This window comes from Vicugna pacos, chromosome 1, assembly GCF_048564905.1.
Source record: "Vicugna pacos chromosome 1, VicPac4, whole genome shotgun sequence".
In the NCBI taxonomy this organism is placed as follows: Eukaryota; Metazoa; Chordata; class Mammalia; order Artiodactyla; family Camelidae; genus Vicugna; species Vicugna pacos.
Genome location: NC_132987.1, coordinates 58,298,991 through 58,320,076, shown reverse-complemented (window position 1 = coordinate 58,320,076; position 21,086 = coordinate 58,298,991). Strand labels below are relative to the sequence as shown.

The 21,086-nt window shown below is 36.7% G+C and overlaps 1 long non-coding RNA gene across 1 annotated transcript; it reads left to right on the top strand.

Moving 5' to 3' along the window:
• Positions 1-13,092: 13,092 nt before the first annotated feature.
• Positions 13,093-20,481, top strand: LOC140697412 (uncharacterized). Its single transcript, XR_012074449.1, has 5 exons — positions 13,093-13,370; positions 17,620-17,722; positions 17,999-18,090; positions 19,403-19,545; positions 20,341-20,481. It is a non-coding gene; the product is annotated as an uncharacterized lncRNA (long non-coding RNA).
• Positions 20,482-21,086: the final 605 nt, after the last annotated feature.

Below are 21,086 nucleotides of genomic sequence, written 5' to 3'. Positions count from 1 at the left end.
CTCAAAAACTGTTAATTGCCCTCCTTTAGCCACATGAGCTTAGTGAGAATAACTTGTGATTTAGTAAGAAGTGCATTCTGTGGATGGGCCATCTAAGCTTTGATACATGGCTACATCATTTATTCATTCATTTAGCCAAATATATGCTGAATAACTTCTATGTGCAAAGCACAGCTGGGCATGATGAATCACAGAGAGAGAATAAAAGTACGTTCAGTACCCCTACTATCATCAAAAGTAGCAGTGACTGCTTCTAGCTAGAGCTTTTGATGACAGTAAGGGTACTGAACATGTTTTAATCCTCTCTTGGCTATTTGCAACAGCATGGATGAACATAGAGGGTGTTATACTAAGTGAAATGAGTTAGATAAAGTAAAACAAATACTCTATGTTATCACTTACATGTGGAATCTAAAAAATAAAGCAAACAAATGTATATAACAAAACAGAAGCAGATTCACAGATACAGAGGACAAGCTAGTGGTTACCAGCAGGGAGAAGGATGAGGGGAAGAGCCAAATAAGGGTCTGGGATTAAAAGATATAAACTACTAGGTATAAAATAAATAAGCCACAAGGATAATTGTACAGCACAGGGAAATATAGCCATGATCATGTAATAACTTTAAAGGGAGTATAATCTATAAAAATATTGAATCACTATGTTGTATACCTGAAACTAATATAGTATTGTAAATCAACTATACTTAAATTATAAAAAAGAAATAGATACACATATCCAATGTGATATTTATTCTAATACAAAAAAATGCTATAGTCTTTGAAGGGTCAGTTTATGGGTTATTGGAGGAAGTAAAGAGCATATCTCATGGGGGTGCAGGAATGGGGATCAAAGCTACAAAGATGAATTTATAACTGGGACTCAAAGGGTTTTCCCAGGAAAGAGTGGAGATAGTGGCAAGTTGCCCAGGAAAGCTGGCAGCTGAAGGATGGAGCAGAACTGATTATAGGATGCAGATACCAGATCCTGGCTAAGAAGGAAAGTTCATAAAAAAACTTAACCAAGAGAAGGAAAAGGAAAGGAACCAGCTCACCACAGCTACAACCCAGGAGTGTCAGAGCTGAAATAATGTCAGAGTGAAAGGACGTCTTGGTCCAAACCATGTTTATTTGGAAATGACTGGCAGGCTCAATATTCTATTCTCGGTATATATGTTTGGTGTGGGGAGGCAGCATGCAGGGATTGCTGTAAAAACCTATACTTCTATTTTCTATCCAACAAAGGTCACTCTGTTTGGTGCCTATCAAGTCCAACTAATAATGAATATAGATAGGTCCCACTTGAGTACTATTTATTGAGATTTTTTATGAAGTTCTCAAATAATTTCATCATAATATGAGCTCGAAGAATGAACTCTAGAGATAGCAACACTCTATTGTACGGTTTTATATGTTCATCTGAATCATAGTGAATTCTTGAAAATATATTGAAAAAGAAGTAACAATCACCCATAATTCAAAACAAGGACCCAAATCAACTAGTGCTAAAATTTTGGGTTTATGTATAAATGTTTGTGTATATAGACATACATATGTCATATACATATATATATATATATATATGAGGTGATTAAATGATCACTTTTAGAAATGATATTATTATATTGTATGCCTTGGGAATGCAAGAAGACAAACTTCATAGTAATCAAAGAAATACACTTAAAAGAATAAAAAACTATATTTCATTTAATAAATTAGAAGTGATTAACAATTAATGGCACTGTCCAGTGTGAGCAAAGGTTTTTTTTTTATGGTACCAATTTTAAATACAGTCTTATTTAAGGCATTGTATTTTCCACTTACAATTCAGGGCTTATAAAGTGCAATGTTACAATATGTCCCTGTGCACATATTCCATATTCAAATATCAAGAATGCCCAGTTATCTATTATAGCAGCTCAACTTTAAAACTGCCATGGAATTTGCTACAAATTTGAGTCCTTCAGTGTTTTGTGTGGAACAATGCTAAACCTGTGCTAGGCTGGTTTAATCAGCCTCTTCAATGGTAAGCCCAGAGGAGGCACCACCAGATGGAGAAGCGCCCCCACCAGGGAAGCTCCCAGGCGTCCCTCCTGGCATGGCTCCTGCGCTCTGGGACAGCTTGGTGATGACTGGACGTGTGGGCAAAGGTTTGGGAATATGGGCAAGTGTTGACAGAAGTGTAATCGTTTTTAACGTTTTGTAGAGCAATCAGTCTATATACATCAAAGGCTTTTGAGATTGTTTTTACTGTGACCTAAGAATGTATAAAAAGAAAGTGACATGAATATATACAAAGCTTCATGAATAAGTATATTAGCTAAAATAGCATTTCAAATACTAAATGATTTTAAACAACATAATTTTCAATGCTAATTAAATAAATGATGATATGGCTACATGATGTAATAAGATACAGCTATGGACCATATGGGGTAAAGTGTGATGTGATTATGGAGTAAAATGTTGATGAAATGTGATGAATTTTAAAGGTGGTAAAACTGGTATATGTGTGCTTGTGTTACCTCAAATCTTTTAGGAATGTATATGTATGATTTGGTCATGAAACAATATTGTTAAAATGGTAAAAATTAAAATGCTATCTCAGAGAGAGAAAGTGCAACCTTTAGTAATGTGGGTAAACTACGGTTTGATGTAAAACTACTTTTTAAGGATAATAAGAGAAACCACATGCACAATACTCTAGTCCTGCATCTTTGTCTACTATTTTTTCATGTGTGTGTATTTATACTAGTTTCTGTATAGGCTGTTGACTTTTTTAAAGAATATTTTTATCTTAGTGGCAGAATCAAAGCTGAACTTAGCTTCTCTTTTGTCAACTACAAAGCAAATAGAAAACAGATTTGCTGTATGGGGTTTCCATCCCTGTTCACATAAACGATACCTTCCATTGAAAGGTAGGTTCTGTTTCCCGACACTTAGAATCTGGGTTGGACTTGACACTTGCATTGAACAATAGAACACAATGGAATTGACCCTTTGGGACTTCTGAGCCCAGGCCTTAAGTAAGAGTTGCCAGATCTTCTGCTTTTGCTCAGGGAGAATGCAGACACAGCATAACACATCCAGGTTCACATGTGAAATGAGAGAGAGGCCACATGTAGAAGGACTGAGGGCTCAGACATATGTGGGAATCCAGCCGACATCACGTGAAAAAAGAGGCCCAGTCCTCGATCCATCCCAGCTGAGGAGTTAGCCATTTGAGTGAGACAATCTTGAACTTTCTGGCTGGGCGGATGTTCTAGCTGAATGCAACTGAAGAAGGACCATCTGTCACCACGTGGAAGAGGTGAGGATGCCCGGATATCTGACCCACAGAGAAAAATGATTGTCATTTGAAGCCACTAAGCTTCAAGTTGTTAATTATGCAGCATAGTTAACTGAAACAATTAACTATGCATCAGTAAGTAAACTAGTGTGTAGTAAGAAACTAAGTAGTACCTGGTAAACTAGCTGTTAACTAGGTAACTAGCATCCAGAAACGTAATTCAGTACCTAGATCTGGCCACTGAAGAGCCCCTTCAAAGGCAGATTCTCTTGACATGGAAATGAAATCAACATTTTCTTTGTGTGTTATTTCTGCATATGCTACTTCTTATAATAGGATTTAGCCCATAAACTAATGTCTTGTATGCTATTTCTTATAACATCTTGCTTATATGGTTTCGCCATGTTTATTAATAACATAATAAAATGTTTGTTACCTTCTATTTTCTGCATAGGATATAAGGTAAGTCATTTAACAGACTAGGGTGATATTTGGATCTAATTGCAATTTATGGCAGGTTGAACATATAGAAATCATGAGAAAAAAGTTTGGACTGGAGAAAGAATCTTGGTTCTTCTAGTGATTTGAGGGTGTGTAAGCAAGGGCTTGGGCAAGCTCCTTACTCCTCCCAGTCTCTGATTCCTCATCTCTAAGCAGAGAGGGAGAAACCTGTTGACATCCGAATTTCCATCTAATCAGCCATGAAGAGTCTGGATTTAGTTAAAGTACTAAGGAACACATTTTACCTTGAGCATTTATTTCAACCTCTCTCTTAAACATGTTCCATGATATAATGGAGGATTACAAATACAATTTTTAGACTTTTAAAAGCTAATTTGTGTCATTATACCTGATAGCAACTGGGGAGAAGACTGTCATGGCTGAGATTTGGTGATTAATATTCTTATTATCTAGAAATTATCTCTAAAACCTAGACATGAGCCAGAGTTAAGTGAGTAAACCTACTTTATAAGGGTTTTTATGAAACCCCAACAAAACATTTTTTAAATTACTGTAAGTGCTTTTAAAAGATGAAAATTAAGCTGGGCACATGTGGGAAAGAATGATCAGAATGGTAAAGGACCTGAAACCATGATGTTAGGTGAAAGAATTGGAATATTTAGTCTAGAAAAGAGAATGGAGGAGCATAGATTGCTCTTTGTGGCCCTTAGAGGAAGGAAGAATGAGGAGTGGAATTAAAGGGAGTTAAATTTGACTCTGTTATGTGGAAGAACTTCTTAAGAATTCTCTCATAATGGAGTCCATCAAGCCAAGATTATACAATCATTTGAGAGAAAGTCTTCCAAGTACATTCAAGAACTAGTTTCTGGTTATTCTAAGACTCTAGGTGACTACTTTAATGCATAAAGATATTCTGACTTTAAAAAGAAGTTTAGATAGAGATTTCTCCTCCTGGGCCTTGGGACAGTGAAAGGGCAAAGGTTGAAGGCCGCACTTTGGGGATGGTTAATATAGCAAAGCTTTTCAGGGACAGTAGCATCAACTCCTAGGCAAATAGTCTGGTTACAGGTCTGAAACATTCACAAGGTTAGCCAACCTTCAAAGACAAACACACATTTCTCTGAATGTTCCTTCACCAGAATTACATCAATGTGTTCTTTAATTCTTGTATTTTAAAACCCATGATTTTCTTGTGGTGAGTGTCTCCAAGCCATTGGAGACCTTGAGGATAAGGACTTGCCAAAGCCAGTTGTGGCCTGGGCACATGTGCCAGCTGGATGATCATGCTTAACTTTGGGTTTTTTATTTTCCTTCTTCTTGCAGCTTTGAGTAAAGAACTTTCTTGGTTTTCTTGGGTCCCAAATTCAGGACTCTGCACTGAAGTCATCTATAGAGCTAGACTGTCATAGGGTACCCTTGAGGGAAAGTGAAATGTGTTTTCCTTTCTAAGGGACTTGACCAAAATCATTTTCCATCTCAGAGCCTCTGTTAAGGAATTCAGAGCTGCCTTTCTGATCCTTCCCAGTTCTGAAAAAGAACAAAAGCTTTTTCCTTGCATCATAGTTTGGATGTAAATTCTTATTAATGCCTTGGACTCCTGCCATGTCCATGTACTTTCAGATTCCTGGATAAACTTCTGATGTACTGAATCACAAACTACAATTACACACATAATAAATGACCGGTTTCAATGTTTTATTAACATTCTGGCTTTTCAGACTAGAATTTTTGTCCTTTTGATTTTCCTATATTCCTTGTCAAACAATGGTGGAAACAAGAGCTGAAGAATTTAGCTTTGTAAAAATTTCCCCACTTGACCTAGAATCATAGAACCTGAGATGGGAAGGACTAACATTTGAAATCATTGTTAGAAGTCCCCCAATTGATAACTGAGAAGGTATTTGCCTTTAGGTGTTGAATGATTGCACATAGAAGGCAACTATCTTCATTCCTTTTCCACCCCTCTTCCAACCACACCCTGCTTATTCTTAAAACATGTTCTTGGCCTCCACAGAACTCCTAAGGCTGTGACTAGGTGCTTGGCTACTATGCTAAGAAAGTCTTTTACAGCAAAAAGAGCCCAGAGATCAGACTTACTGGCTGAATCAGATACCAAATATGTTATATAAAATACCCAAATTTAAGCTTCTTTCCCTTCCAAAATTCCAAACAGGAAAAATATTTTTAAAAAATTATGATGTATCCATTACATGTAAGACAGGAGGACTAATTGTTAATAGCATCTTTAAACAAAGGAAAAAATACAAGAAATAAAAATACAGAATACAAAAAAATACAATATTTTGTTATACATATCATGAATAAGGGCAGTGTGATAACTATGATTAAAAGACATGAGGTTCATTTTTCTGTGTGGATTTATGAAATCAGTTTTGCATGCAAAGATATTAATTATAATTATCGGTTTCATTTTTTATTTTCTGAATATTCTACATAATATAAATTGCTTTCTGATACTAATCTTTATTCAATAATATATTTGTAGTTTTCTTTCTACTGATTGAGATACAGATCATTGTTCTGATCCAATTTTGTGGCAAAAGTTGAAGCATTGATGGGGATTTTCAGTTGTTTACTTTAGGACACAAGTGTGTGCATTAACTGGAATTTGTATTTCTTATCTTTGGACGACCAATTCAGTTCAACACACATTTATTTAGTGCCAATTTATGATGTGTTATCTATGTTAAAGGGATGTATTGGAAGAAAATAAGAGTAGGTGATGGAAACCCTCGGAGAGTTTATTACAGATGAAAAATAAGAACACCTTAGTTTAAGGTGTGAGCACAAGCAATGGAATCAGATGCGCAGATTGAGATCTATCTTGGTGATAACATTAATTGGTGAAGCTGTTTTGGGAGGAAAGGGAATGAGAGGAGTCAAAGCTGACAAGCAGGTTTTGCTTTGAGCATCTGGGTACAAGGTGTCATTGACTGGGCAGCATTGAGTGGCACCAAATAAAGAACAAACAGTATTGGAGGAAGAGAAGATTATGAGTTAGTTTTGAATATCTGTTGAGTTTCAGGTGTCTGTGAAGCACCTGAATACAGATGTGAAGTAGACAGTTGGATAAATAGCCTGGATCTTAAAAGAGAGGTGTGGACTAGTAGACAGATTGGGTATCCATTAGAATATAGGTGCTCACTGAAGTCAAAGGCGTAGGAGAGATGACATAGTCCTGGATGGAGAATGCAGAGTGGAGGACAAGAAGGCCTAAGACAGTTCCCTGAGAAAAATTTGATAGCTCAATAAGGGAAGATGAACCTTCAAGTAAGACTAAGGTAAATAGCTAGAAAAAGGGAAATTAAAAGTTTCTAAGGTTGAGAAGCTAGAGGAACGGAATATTTTAAGGAGGAGAAAGTGATTGTTTTGGAGATGACTAAGTGGTCTAACAAGCTAAGGAACAAAAAGTTTCCTCTTGGACTTGGTGAAACAGATGACACTGCTAGTAAGGATGAGAGCAGTCTGGGTGGAATGTAAGGGGAAAATCGGGCAGCAGAGGGGTGAGTAATTGTCTTGTGGGGTTAAGACTGATGATTGTGAGTTTATAAGGAAATCAATCAGTGCAGCGGTGGGTTCCCCCTCCGCCAATAGTGCTTAGTGCCTTGGGTACAGGCACAGAAAAGTCAAAAGTCACATGAGTGTGGAGAATGTGGTTTGTTGGAAAGGCGAAATGAAAGGGGAAAGGGGACAGGGATTTTAGGGAAGAAAGTGGACACTCACCTGGATAGGAGAAGAGTAAAGAGCTGAAAGATGGGGGAAACCAGAGGGCTTAATAAACCAGTGATTCCATTGAGGTTGAAGGTCAGCTGGACTGAGGGCAAATGATCCAATCAGCTGGAATTTATAGACGATTGTGGTCAGAACCTGAGATTTCTTTATGATTGTTCCAAAAGGTAGACTAGCTTACGTGCTGACAGGAGAAGTTTACACTTTGGGAACTAGGTGTTCATTTTCCTTGTTATCAAAAGCGGGCTTGAGGCCTTGATGTCAAGCACTCATTGTATTCCTCCGAAAGTAGGGTCGTATTATAGTTGGTTGAGAGCTAACGGCCCAAAGGAGACTCTGTAACTAGAGAGCAGTGGGGCCCCAAACTGCACATAGAAAATTCGGTTAAATGTGTCTGGGGCTTAAAAGAGAAGTCTGAGTTAATGGTGTAGGTTTGAGATTCCTCAGAATATACGTAGTCAAAAGGTCACAAGAAATCAATGCAGGGTTTTAAAACCTAATTTTTTAGATTTTGATGTATTATGCATTTTAGGACACAGAATGTAGTAGTTTTCTAGTATAAGCAAAATACATGCTCACTATATTAGGAATCACTAACAAGCCAAACACTAAAGTGAAAATAACACATAATTCAGCCATAGAAAGAAATAACTACTTGGCAGTAGGTCTTCCTCCTGGAGGCGTACGCGTGTGTATTTACTTTGATTAGAATCAGGCCTGCAGCACACGTACTGTGGTGAAGTATTTTTCATTACGGTAAATGTCATTAATATTTTTCAGGTCACTAAATATCTGTCTACATCAAAATTTTTAACCTTCCACAAAGCAATACCTATTTATCGTGCCTCAGATACAATACAATATTCAAAGTACATATTCTGGTCTTTATTTCCAAGCTGAAAAAGAGAAACTTTCAAGGCTCTAACTAGATGTGTGTTCTGGGGCTGTGTCTCTTCTCTCTAAGCCATGGTGTTGGAAGGATTGGATTAATGGACCCGTAACATCTCTTGTAAGTTCTGTAATTTCTGTTCTGTTCTATTTTATTCTCTTCTGTTTTAAAACACGAACTGGTAACATCCTAGTAAATTCAGCATGCGGTCAATGCATACATCTGATTATACTCAGAAGAAAACTGGGGCAGAGAATGTTCAGTGGCTAATACTGACTTCTTGGGAGCATGAGAGCCAGGGCTGGGAATGGAACCCCAGAGGCCTCGCTCCAGCAGACTGTGTTCTCATTTACTCAGCAGAACCAGGCTGGCCACCCCGCCCTGCCACTCTGAAATACTGGCTTACCCAATTTGAACCTCGGAGGTTTTGAGGTTTCAGCATCACTAGCCTTTATGGGCAAAAGCTTGCTTTCCAATCCCAGTGTGGCTTCATTCTGGACATCCTCCCTTTCTAGGCCAAGATCCCCGCTCAGCATTTGCAATAAACCTCTGCCCTCCGGATCCAGGAGTCGTATCTCGCCTTGTTGTCAGATCCCATTTCAATCTTTAGTGACCATTCCGTTGGATCAGTCCATTGAAGCTGATTCCCATAGTATATTCATTTTGACTTTTCTTTTGCAGACAGTTTTTGCCACAGTGTAATTTGCTTGGGGGCAGATTGGAGTCTGTGATTACAGACTACCATTACATTAGTCAGTGCAAACCTTGGCATGTCTCTTTTGCGGTACATTTTAAAAGTTAAGTTTCATTAAATTTTTATGACTATCCAATATTTATGTATGGTCAATGGTAAAGGAAGGAAAAATGCTTTATGGAATTCATGAGCAAAATTTGAACTCAAGTTAGGAAAGACTGTCAATTTGACCGATTAGCATTTAAGCCAATATTAAGAATGAAGAATATCAAGTGTGTACAATGAATGAATCTAATTGGTAAGATTTTCTTTTTATATACGGCTCCACTTGCTGTTAACAAATCCTTATTTCATGAAATGCATCAAGGTAGTTATTCCATAATCTTCCTAGGTTATGGAGGAAATATAAATACATTTGAAAAAATATCATATTCTTAGAATATGTTCTCTTATTTGTATGCAGGTAATATATGCTCTTAAATAAGCTGGCAGTTTTGTATAGAGTTGTCAACAAATTTTTAAAGTCTTACTTAAAAGTTGGGTGATCAAAAATACCCTCCATAAGCAATTGCTCTTAGATTGTTTGATGATAGATATTCATGAAGCCTTGAAAGAGTGGTAAACATTTCTCCCTTTAAAAATATGAAGGCAGAAAAGTTACAAATCACTATTTTTCTGGGAAAATTTCTTGTCAAATTTTTTCTGAAATAATAAAAATATTCTAATGTTCTGATTTCTAAGCTGACCTCCAATCTAATGTTCAAACCTAAACTTTTTGAATTTTTTGTAATGGAGGTACTGGGGATTGAAATCAGGACCTTGTGCATGCTAAGCACCCACTCTACCACTGAGCTGTACCCCCATCCCTGGGCATTTTCATCTGGAGTTCACTAGTCACTTCATACCAAGTATATATTGAATCAAAATTTGATTTCATCCCATCATAAAATTGCTACTTCTCAGCTTCCAGTCACGGTCAATGACATCTCCGTTATTTTGTATAATTGTAAAATTTTACACCATTTTGATTTTTTTCTGTTAAAAATTACATCTAATAAAGTAAAAATCTGGTGATGCCTCTCTTCTGCCCTGATCCACTCCATAATTTTGCATACGTTGAAATACATACATAAGACACTTAAGATATTTGACATACCATAACTTTAAATGAGTTAGTCACACTTATTTCTTCTTAGGAAGAGAGAGGCAGAGAGAGACAGAACCATAAAGAGAGTTTGAGCTTTTTTCCTCAAAATTTATACTACGCGCTTAGAATTTTGAATGCCTCTAGACCAGCATCTGGTAATTTTCAAATATTGTTGCTTTTTTATAACATTTATAACATAATGAGGTATTTTGCTCATTATTCATCCTTTCAGGAATTTTGGTCTATTTATTATTATACTGAAAAACTTATGCCATACTTTTTTTTTCAAAACCCTTTTGTAAATCTCTTTTAAGTCTAACATTTTGTTAAAAAGGATACAGAGAGATGACCTTAGACCAAATATACAAAAATAATTTTTAAATAATATTATGTTCAACAATAAAGGGAACTTTTAGTAGTGTGTGTCTGTATTTTAACATACAGAAAAAGGAATGTGCAAAAATACTCAGAAGCATTGCTTCTATCCAATCAGGATTGATTAAACAGATAGGCATTATGTCGAGAAGAACTAAAATTATGTTATAGATGGATCCATAATGGTATGAAAAAATGTTCATGACATAAAATTTAATAGAAATATTATAAAACAGCATGTACAAAGCACACCCATTTTAGTTAAAGATGTTTGTGACTCTAAAAAAAAAAAGACCCGAGAGATGTATGTCAAACAACTTTACTAGAGAAAAGGCTAAAATTTGTATCTCTATTTTTGTCTGTGCTCATATGTAATATTATTTCCAAGTGAAGTTTACTGATTTTGGTACCAGGGTTATGTTGGTTCATATAAAGATATGTGGACTACATACTATTTCTCTACTTTCTGAAAGAATTTGTATACTCTTGGATTTTTTTCATTAAATGTTAGATAGACTTCACCAGTGAAGTCAGCTGAGCCTGGAATTCTCTAAGTGAGAAAGCTTATCATTATAAATTTAATTTATTTAACATGCATAGGGCTGTTCAGGTTTTTTGATTCTTTTTGTATTAGTTTCGGTTATTTGCAGAGTGAAATAAATCACATATTGAACAAGAGAGGGAGGGAGAAAAAGAAAGACATGAAAAACACAGGTACTCCGGTGATCATTGAGAGGAAGGAGTGAGATGTAAGAAGAGCGGCTGCAAGTGTGAATTTGCCATCAATTTAGTTCCATGCATGTGGCATGTATTCCTTGTATGTTCAGAAAAGACGTGAAAAATGCCTAATGTACTCCCAATGATGTAAGAGTTTAATAACTTCTGCATCTCTCATTCCCAAGACTGAACTCAATACTTCCAGGCCTTAAAAATAAAAATAGAGTTTAATCTATAAATACAAGATTCATATTACTTGCAACAAAGCGTAATGAATATATAAGCCATCTGTCTTAGTAAAACTGTCAAGAAAGGTAATTAATTTGCAATGTCCACTTCTACTAAATTAAGTTGTATTTTAAAATTTTATATGCCCTTCATAAGAGTGAAGTTTATCTTTAAAACACTGACCAAAAAACCAAACCAAAACAAAAATGAAACAAGTACATCTATTTTTTAAGAGGCTTTGTCATATCTTCGAGTTCACCTGAGTCCTACTAAGGAGTATGGTAGAGGTGGGGTCGGGAGGGGTGGCGATTTAGAAATCTGAATGATTACATCAAAGAGAAGATACTAGATTATATGTTAGTCCTGAAATTTAGGTATAAACTTATGCAAAGGAAAAGTCACATACAAACATTTTTCATTAAAAAAAATTTATGGGCTGTGCAATGCTATAAGTGTTACAGGCATGTTTATAACCACAACACAAAATCTTTATAATAATCAAATGTAAAATACAAGTCTGGGTCAATATACAACCTAATAGAAATCATAAAGTTTTAGAGATTGCATTTACGATTGTCACGGTTTATTCAAACAGCATGAGTCTTGGCTCGGAGAGAACCTAGCTCAAAAATCAGAATTCTCATTTGAATAAAAGTTTGACAATTTTGTATTTATCAAGAGGCATGAAATCTAAAGCAACTATAAAACTACGGTTTGCATGTTCTCATTGAACATTTATCGATCTCTGCTATATGCAAATTACCAAGTTGGGGTGGTAATAGGTTGGAAAACTTTTATGCCAATTATAAATTCCCACCACCTTTTGGCTCTGGCTATTGCTATGGCAACCAGCAGTCTTCAGATATACCTTAACGATTCCTCATTTCTTACTTTTTTGCCCTTGGGCTTCTTTTTTTGCCTCAATATAGGATGCTGTGGGAGCTGACACAGCCTTTCTGGAATAGCTAAAGGTAGGATCCTACTTGACTTGTGGACAGGATTCAGGGGCTAAAAATCCCTCTGTTGAGTGTCCTAGTCTGACAGTTCTGAGACATACTCTTCGTCTTCTTCAGAAGCGTGGCAGGGGAATTTACTTCTGGTTGTCCACAGCAGAACCAAGTCAGTAATGCATTTGTATTAGTCTGCCTTTCTTCCTTACTTCACTCTTGCAATTCCATGCCTCCGATTCCCCGGGAGAATCTTCATAAGTGTAAGACTTTGTCTCAAACTTTGCTTTTTTGGAGAACCAAAACTAAACGTTATGTAAACATGTGGAAGTTACCCTTCCTACCATGAGAAACTCATATACTATATATATCTTTAGTTTAGCTCAAGTACAAGAAATATTGTTAGAACTATATCATGCAAAACAGTTTTGTGCAAAAAATCCATTAGTTGTGTCACAAAACTTGTCCTTAAAGCATGTGGCAGAGTTGGGATTCAAAGTCAGATTTGGTTACATCATCATTTATGACTTAATAAGACTAAGAGATCATGCTCAAGTCAGGCAATAGAGGAGAGCTGAATGAATGACATGCACACCAAGGTGTGGGTAGGGTTAAGGAAATCTAAAGGGGGATGGTAAACTGTCCCAGGGGTCAGGAACAGCAGGGTGCCTCACTACCCCTTAACTGAAGAGGAGGGAGAGAGAGTAATTAGCAGAATCTGGAGACAGTAGCTCCATGGAGAGGGCTACCTTTCAAGATCTGTGGCTTTGAGGACACGAAAGCAGTTGAACGCCTGCAGCCTAGCAAGGGGGGATCTAGGGAAGTAAGTACCACACAACCCACCACACGCTGGAGGGAGAAGTCTGCTGCGAAGTAAGTAATGGTCTGACCTATCCACAATCTAGAGCTCCACTGGGATGAGAGATTGTGGTTCAAAACAGACTGATTAGTGGAGAACAAATTCTGACAACGATTGGCTCACTAACCCGGAGCAGGGTTGGGTTACAAAGGGCAGAGGAGCATCGTGGAGATTCGCAGCAGCTGCACGAGTCAGGGAGGACTTTATTACCTCATCCTTAGTGACACTGATGATGATACAGGAAAAACTGAGGTGAGAGGATGGCTATGTCCTAGGTCTCCTTGCCTTTGCGCAGGAAAGAATTTAAGAGCGGGCCACAGTTGAGTAAAGGTATATTTATTCAGAGAGATACATACTCCATAGACAGAGTGCAGGCTGTCTCAGAAGGCAAAAGAAAGGCCATGAGATGTGAAAGTTGGGTGCTCAGTTTAAAGTAAAAGTAGACACACACTCCATAGACAGAGTGTGGGCCATCATGGAAGGTGAGGGAGCGAGGGACCATGAGGCATGGTGTTGCTACTTTTTATGTGCTTGGTAACTTCATATGCTAACAAGTGGGAGAATTATTCCAACTACTTCGGGGAAGGGGCTGGGATTTGCAGGAACTGGGCCATCGCCTATCCTTTGACCATTCTTTTATGATCAGCCTTGAAACTGTCCTGGCACCTGTGGGAGTGCCATTTAGCAGGCTATTGTATTTCAATGAGCAGATAATGAAGCTCAAGGTCTACTGGGAGTTGAATCGTCCACCATCTTGGTGCTAATTGCTGTGTCATTCTTTTAATGGTTGTGCCCTGCTCCCTTCCCTCCTGTCTCAAAAGCACAAAACCAGGGCAGCTCCAGTGGTCTAGGTAGTAGGTAGTAGGTCTAGTTTTGTAGAAAGCATAGACCAGTAATGCAATTCCAAACTTTTCAGACTCTTAAGCACTCTTCTCAAGAGAGAAGTTCCAGAAAGAATATTAAACCTCACCTGGGTCTCATGCCTATATCCTGGTTGGGTAATAATGGGGCACTTCAACTAATATTATCACCAGACTCAACTCTGTGAGGAAACAGTTCTTTCACCAAGGCAAAATCAGACTGCTGTTATCAGAAAAACAAAAAGACAGATGCTAGGCAGAAAAAAAAAGTCCTATTATGCTTATAGCTTACACTTTATATTCCCAGGAATACTAAGAACAGAATAGATCAACAGCAGCCTTATAACCTGAAACCAATTATTCAGAAGAGGTATATTAGTACAATGAAATATGTGTTATTTTTAAATCTCTAACATCTAACCACAGCTGTATTCAGCTGAATGCATGCATGCATGAATAAACAAATGAACTAATGAATTTAGGTCATTAGTAGGTGCAGCCTACCACAAAATTTTGAGGGCTCTGGATAGTCACAGAGTGCAAACTCAATTTCTGTGGTAGTTAAATTCAATGTTTGAATCCTTTTGAAGAAATAAATTTTTTAATAGAACTTCACAGTTTAGTGTAGAGGAGAAGTATCAAATATCATTAATATTTATATTTTTAAATCAGAGGTTGTTTAGCACAAGAATATTTGATAAGCAGATAGAGGAAAGCTATTCTTTCTTAAATTTAGGTGCAAGCTGTGACTTTTGTTGCTGTCGTGATTATCTCCAAATCTTGGAGTTGTGCATTTCAACTTCCTCTTCTCCATTGTTGCATGAGGTTAATTGTCAAGTCCAATTTCAATTGCGTATTCCTATATGCACCATCTCCATTTCCTTTCCAGAGAGTCCATGCTATTTCTATATTGGGGATTATACACGTTTGTTAAGAAAAAAATTGAAATCTGCCCCATATGGCCAGACTTCATGTCTTTCTAAATTATTATTTCCAGCTTCCTTATACGAACCTCATATGCAAGTAAAACTAATCTTCTTGTAAATAATCAACTATCTAGATTTTTTTAGGATATGCCTTCTTAACAGAAAACTTTATTCTGTTATAAATCATTGTCTATCAAGTGCCTATATATCTGTATGTCATGCATCCCTTACATTCTAGGACAACTCCGCTAAACAGAACACTTACACTTTACCAATTATTTATCCTTGTGGCCTGAAGCTTATCATTTAGCCCTTTACACTTATTATTTGATCTCCAAAATGAGGTTAGGACAATGGGACTTTAAGCTCTTTAGCTACAAGTGCCAAAAGGGAGTAGATCTGAGGATGTATTTTCTGTGCATCACTCCATACAACTGTTCACCAGATTCTCCAAAAAATATTATTCATTTGTTTGTGAAAACCTTCAGAAATCCTCTTAGGGTACTGGAATTAAATAATTACAGAATATAAGACATAAAGAATTCAGAGATCTAATGTTTCCTAAAATTGGAGAGATGCTCTAAAAAATAAATACATTTAAGGTAGAAATCACTCTTCATTTTTATTCACTCCATTTCTCTCACACTGATAATTTATTTCAGCTAATATTTGAATGTCATTTCATTGAATGACATTTGAATATTTGAATATCATCTTATTGGCATACATTATAAAGTTATACTGTTATACTATAGGGACATTATCTGTTACATGCCCCCAGTACTTGCCAAACACTGTTTATACCAACAAAAATGTATGGAATTGATCAGGTTATTATTTTTCTCTCTAAAGTTTACATTCTCCCAACTAGGATAGAAAATCTAACCTCAAGGACTATACACAAGGTTTCCTAAAGGGAGGGAAACTTTAAAATAGACACAATTTTAAAACTATACTCCCCTTCATACTGGGGCAGAGGAAGTGGATTGTATATCATCAACTGTGAATTCTGGGTTAAATCTCCTTCTATCTTAATCTTTGTAAAAGAAACGTTAAAAACCCATTTGGGACTTGATACTATAACATGTGATTCTTTAAGGATTAGAAAATTTGCTTCATATCTACTATCTTTTTCTTTTTGTCTTAATTATTTTAAAGCAACAGCCAGACTTTATTTATGTTATTTCACCTCTGTATCGGTCAGTGTATATGTACATATCCTTAAAAAATAATCTGGATATTTTCCTATATAACCAAATTTCTCCAGCTGTCTCAAAATATGTTTTTACAATTGGTTTTTTTCAGATAGGAACCAAGTAAGATCCACACTTTCCAGTTGGTTATGTTGCTTGCATCTCTTTTCATCTAGAGCAGCCACCCATCCCTTTTGTTTAGTTGTTCCTACTGATGATCTACTAAAGATAACAGATCACTTGCCCTTTAATATTTCTGCCATTCTAAATTTGCTCTGCTGTTTGTTTTATGATGTTGGTTAATTTATTTCTCATCCCTAGTATTCTTAATATACTAATTATTGGCCCTAGACATATGGTAAAATTTGGGATTAGGAGTTTTGTTTGTTTATTTCTGAAAGAACTTCTTAAGTGGTACCATTTATTTTATCTTGCATCATATTGAGAGACATGCAGTGTCTGATTGTCAGTTCTTAATGACATGATGATTGATTGTGCAGTTAATTCAGGTCATCAGAATTTTGATTTAACACAACTCTCTGTTTTTTGGCTACAAATAGTCTAAATCCTTCCAGCTAGTGACATCAAGGTATGGATTAAATGACTGTGCACAATCCCCTTCTTGGATTCTCAGCTAGGAGACTAAAGATCTGGGAAATTAATTTAGATGTGCATGTGTCTTCTAACCCAGGCATATTAACCAAATTTCAAAAGAACTGACTCAAACGGCTTATAAAGAGTAACAGAATCTGGAAACCCTCCCTCCTCTCCCAAATATCCATGAAAATACCCTGAAAAGATACACATGGGAAGGAAAAAGCAACCATGATTCCAGAAACTAAGCATAAAAAGGGTAGAAATAGCAAAATTCTAGAGGAATATTTTTTAACTTTGATGACATTACATAAATGTCATTGAGAGCTAATGTATCATTTAACCCCTAAACCAAAAGAGCACTGGGACAATTTTGGGCAAAACTCACTCATATTCCCTAAATAGGGATAATTTTATATAGATCTGAGTTTAGTTCTTGGGTTCTTGCCTCTTACCTGCTCTGTAATTCTAGGGAAGTTACTCCATCTCTATAAGCTTCTATTTCTTTATCTATGAAATATGGGAGGGTTCCATTACTTTCCCTCAGAGTCTTGTATAAGGATTAAGACAGAGAATGCAGGTATGAATAACAGTATTATGTTGTTTTAAAATAGGTTTTTATTATTATTCAGATATGGTAAGACTAACAGAAACAACAGCCCTTGAAAATAAAGTTTGTTTTACTTACAGATGCCAAGAGAAAAGACACCCCAAGCCGTGGGTCAGTCAGGAGGGAGAGAGAGGAAATTGTGAAGAGTCTTTTTTGTGGTTTCTATGGGAAGGAAAAGGCAAGGCAAGTAAACATGTGTAGGATTGACCAGTTCGAATAGGTTCTCTGGGCTCTGGGATATAGGGGTTGTCTCTAGTTGTCTGACACCTGACCTGGGGTGATGAAGGCAGGTGAATGGTAGCCCAGAATATGAGAATCCAATAGAGAAATTAGTTGGGCTGTGGGCTCTGGATTGTATTTAAAAGGCATCTGGGCAAATTATTTATTGAATTTTTCATCCCTTCCCCACTGATCTAAAATAACAGTGTTTTTGTGTATCAATTTCTGCTTTATTCTTAGATCTGTTTTCCATCTGTGTATTCTTCCCCCTGGACTTCAGAGACCTCCACGGGATCTTTGTATCACTCACTGCATACTGGTCAAATCTTCAGGTGATTTGCTGTCCTCTTCTTCACATCCAAACATGATTCCTGTTCCAATAACCTATTAAGTAATAAAACTAGTTATTTGTTCCCCTTCATACATGCTGCACAATGTTAAACCAGGGACAGAGAAACCACTTCACAAGCTCTGATTCAGAAAGGGGAAGAATACTAGACATACAATAATCATTATTCTGTTTTAATTCAGAAATCCTCCTGAGCAGTCTTATCATGGACAATACCTTCCTACCCCTATTTTCGAGGTGTCAGAAGTTATTTGCATTCTTGGAATCAAATAGGCTTTGATTTTACTCTGGAGGGGAGTCTTTTTCTGTCCGCCATTCTCTGGGACCCCAGACTCTAATCACTGTTAAATTTTTCGTTTGTCTGTTATTAGCTCCACTTTTTTTTCTATGCCATTGAGACAGGAGGGAAGGGGACAAGGGACAGTCATTAAAAGAAAATGACACAGCAATTAGCACCAAGATGGTGGAAGATTCAACTCTCAGCAGAACGTGAGCTTCATTATTTGCTCATTGAAATACAATAGCCTGCTAAATGGCACTCCCACAGGAGCCAGGACAGTTTCAAGGCTGATCATAAAAGAATGGTCAAAGGATAGGCGATGGCCCAGTTCCTGCAAATCCCAGCCCCTTCCCCGAAGTAGTTGGAATAATTCTCCCACTTGTTAGCATATGAAGTTACCAAGCACATAAAAACTAACAACCCCTACACCTTGGGCTGATCTAATTTTTCCCAGCCAACCCCATGCTCTGAGGCCACTGCTCTCACTTCTGAGTAAGATGGCCCATGTTCTGCTTATGGAATGAGTATCTCCAAGGCCCCTTGGCCTTTCTCTTGCCTTTTGAGATGGACTGTACTCTGTCTATGGAGTATGTATCTCTCTGAATAAATCTACCTCCACTCTGCCTTATGGCTTATTCTTGAATTTCTTCCCGTGCAAAGCCAAGGACCCTCAGCTAGTGGAGTGCATGCATCCCAGGGATTCAACAGAGACCTGGGACATGGCCATCCTCTTGTGTCCCTCATTTTTCCAGTATCACTTTTGAGTTTAATTCTTAAGTTTTCTCTTTAGTTCATCTGCACATAAATTCCCCTTCTGCTTCAGATAACCAGAGTCAGTTTCTATCTTATAATGAAAAAAGTTTAATAAATTCAGTGTGATGGTGACTTTTCCACCAAACTACCTCAATAGCAATTCAGTTTAGATTGAGAAATGTCCTTTAATAAAGAACTTTTAAAATTGCCCATTCCTTTGATGAGTAATTTCTTTTGTTGTCTTTCTCTTCTTCAATCACAGAACTTAAATGTCAAGATATCTTCCTCTCTCCAGGAATGAATGAATATTTGCTCCAATATTTCTTCAGCCCATCCATACTGCTGTTTTCTATTGTAGGTGCTCAGTTTCCTGCTTGACTCCATGACTGATGTGAAATCTAGCAGGTAACAGACATATAGGGGAAGGGAAAGAAAAAAATGCAATTCATGTTTTCTTGATGTCTGTCTTATTTCTTGGCTTTGTTATATCAGATTTTTTTCCAAATAATTTTTAAAGGAATATGTGAAAATCTTGGAATAGCACCTATCCAGCTTGGGTGCAGAGAGTAAGAGAGGATAGTTTTATTTCTTCCAATATGACAAAAACAACACTAAATATGATGTATATTTCTGTCTTTCATCCAGTATAAGTCTTTAACAAAACTACTTAAAAATCTGTAACCGGAGTAGGTGCAACCTTCCAACCTCCAGGAGATACTGTGGTAATGATAGAAGTGAGGACGTTGTAACAGGGAGGTCGATGTGAGAAAAGGTAAATGAAGTCAAAGACAGGCAATCGAACTTTTCCTTTAGAAACCAAGAGTAAGAGTGAGACAGCTTTCGTACTGATAATCAAGAAAGTTTTGTTGGACACTCTCCTTTTTTAGGAATAGAAATAAAATAATTTTTAAGAGCTTGAGGGACAGAAATACAATTCACTAAATGAGAAGTAGCATCAGTATAATGAACTGGAAAAGAGAGAGAAAGCGAAATGGAGAAGGACAATGGGGTGTCAGCCAGGGGAATAGGGTGACAAGAATTATTTTACAAAGTTCTCTAAGAAGGCCAGGAACTCCACATTCAATACATCCATCTGTAAATTTTATTCCCTTTCCCTAGAAGAGCAAAGTTGGATGAGAAGAAAAAAACCTTAAAATAACAGAAATCTGTAAAACTCTTAATGTGAGTTTTCCATTACAGATTTCCTGAAATTTCACCTGCTTGTCAACGTGGACATCAGTGCCTTTCCAAAAAAGAAAGACCAGAGACTAAACTCATTTGTAATGTATTCTGGGTTTTCCATTGACTATTGAGAACTGTCACTAAAGAAAACAAACTTGACACTCAACGAAAATGAAGCCAGTGATTGTTCTTCAGTATGTGTTTCAGGAGACATGATCTCAGCTAACCCAAGGTCTTTCTTCTGAATCTTCTTTCCAGTGGAAAAGGCAGTTCACTCACACTGCAAACCTGAATAATCTATCTGTTTAAAAACACCTGGAGCCTCAAGTGTCATAGCTAATACAATTTTAAATGGCAAGCCAGAGTTCTTTTCAAATTAAAATATCAGAAGGGTACAACACATTTGGGCTAATAATTTGGAGACCTTTTGGCCATGCATTTATATGAGCATCTAAACAATGATTGCTCAATTATCACAAATTTTTATTGATTGCTGAGAAATGATTTTAGAATACAGATGAGTAATACTCACACGTTTAGTAGTTGTATCATGTTAGGGAGTGATTTAACCTCTTAGGGCTTTAATTGAAGTATCTTTAAAATGAAGACAAATAATTTATGTGGTTAAACTTTAATTCAAGAGTTACAAACTAAATTCCTTCCATATCTATCTGTTATATTTGGATTCAGATACTACTATTCACTTTGTTCAGAGGAGAAATATGAAAGAAAATTGCTTGCATTAATGATAATATTATGGAATA